This window comes from Phalaenopsis equestris, unplaced genomic scaffold (assembly GCF_001263595.1).
Source record: "Phalaenopsis equestris unplaced genomic scaffold, ASM126359v1 Scaffold000700, whole genome shotgun sequence".
NCBI classification, from domain to species: Eukaryota; Viridiplantae; Streptophyta; class Magnoliopsida; order Asparagales; family Orchidaceae; genus Phalaenopsis; species Phalaenopsis equestris.
The window spans coordinates 301134-302853 of NW_018165140.1; positions in this window are offsets into that span (position 1 = coordinate 301134).

The following is a 1720-nucleotide window of genomic DNA, read 5'->3' on the forward strand; positions in this document are numbered from 1 at the left end:
TCCCCCCCCCGCCGCCACTCCCAAAGAATCAATATAAGAAACCCGGAAGAGAGAGAAGATGCTCGGGTATTGGTCAGAAATTCTTATACGTCGTCGGGAAGAGGGGTAGAGAGGAAAAAGACGAGGGGGAGCACCCTTTCTGCCCGATAGAAACGAAAAATGGCGTGCGACGGAGACGGCGGAGGGCGTCAAGAGACAGGAACGACGGGAACAAAGGAGGGGCAAAAATGCATACTCAAGCGCGGAGATCGTCGTCGGTTTCGAGTGCGCTTGTTTCGGGGGAAAATGTGACGTTAGGGAGAAAATATTACATGTGCACTCCGTGAAATTAAAAAAAAATCAGTCTGGAGAATTTTTTTTCTATGTTTTTTAGATATTATTATATGTTATTCATATTTTATTATGTTCTGAAATTATTTTTGATATTATAATAATACAATAACACATCAATAACACTTGAATAATACATAATAATATATGAATTACACGGGAGAATATTAATTGTATTATCGAGGTAATTTTTTTTTTTTTCACATTCACTTATCACTATAATTATTTTACTTCGCACGTAACTCTACGTGTGGAGTCCTGATGTAATATTTTTTCAACATTAGGAGGACTCTAATCGATTTTCACCTAGTGTAACCGGTGAACTCATTTTATAAAATCTGATCCATTTAAGGCAACTTATTTGTTGCGATGATGTTTTGAAAACGCACATGTCCTGTTTGGGTAATTTGCATTTTGACAGTTTATGTGTTTTCAAAACGCTGAAAACATCATTTTCACACCGCACCTATCTAAGTGCGGTGGCAACTTTTTGGCAGTGGTCTGTCTTTTCCAATAAAAAAAAAATTTTAAATAACCACAACATCTAGTTTATTAGCAGATTATTTTTAATCAGTTTATCAACAGATTATTCAATAAGCTGCAGCTACCCAAAACAGACAATTAATGCATAACAATCTTATCAAGATTATTTGTTCGAAAACAAAATCATTTACTCCGAATCAATCTCTATTTTTTCTATCGTCATCGAATAAGATTTTGCACAGTGTTATTCAACTACGATTTCACAAAGCATTATTCACTTACGCCCTCCGAGGCATTTGCTTTGTTCCCTCCCCCTTAAAAGAGAAGTAGTGTATATCGAACTGTTTTTTACTGCAGTGGCTCGCATCAAGCCCGCCTCTTTTGTAAAAAAAGAGGTCGACACCCGACAGCGATGCGTCGCAGCACCTGACGGTCTTTTCCATACCTGTCCATTCGTGTTCTTACTTATCACCCTTCCATAGGTGGGCGAGTCTTCTGCTAGCAGTAGGTTTGTTGTTGTTGTCACCTTTGTGAATTGTGTCATGGCTCTTTATGTTCTGGTTTTCCCTGAAGTTTCACATGTCCTCTGATTAAGTAGGAAGGCCATGAGGACTAGGAATAGATTGTTGTGAATTTAGTAGTGTGTCCTGCATCAGGTTTGTATACATGTTCTGACTCCAGTTTAGAAGGTGCATTTGGGCCTCAGATTGAGAGCCGTTTTGCTACCATTCCCGGTTGTTCGAACCACATCCCCGCCGGACGTTGGCTACATGCCCTTCTTTTGAAAAGTAGTTGTGCATGTGACACTTCTTTCGTTATAGTAGCTCGTATCGGTACTACTTTTTCCTCGAGGAAGAGGCTAGTACTAGTTGGGAATGTGCTACGACGTACTTTCTCATTCATTATA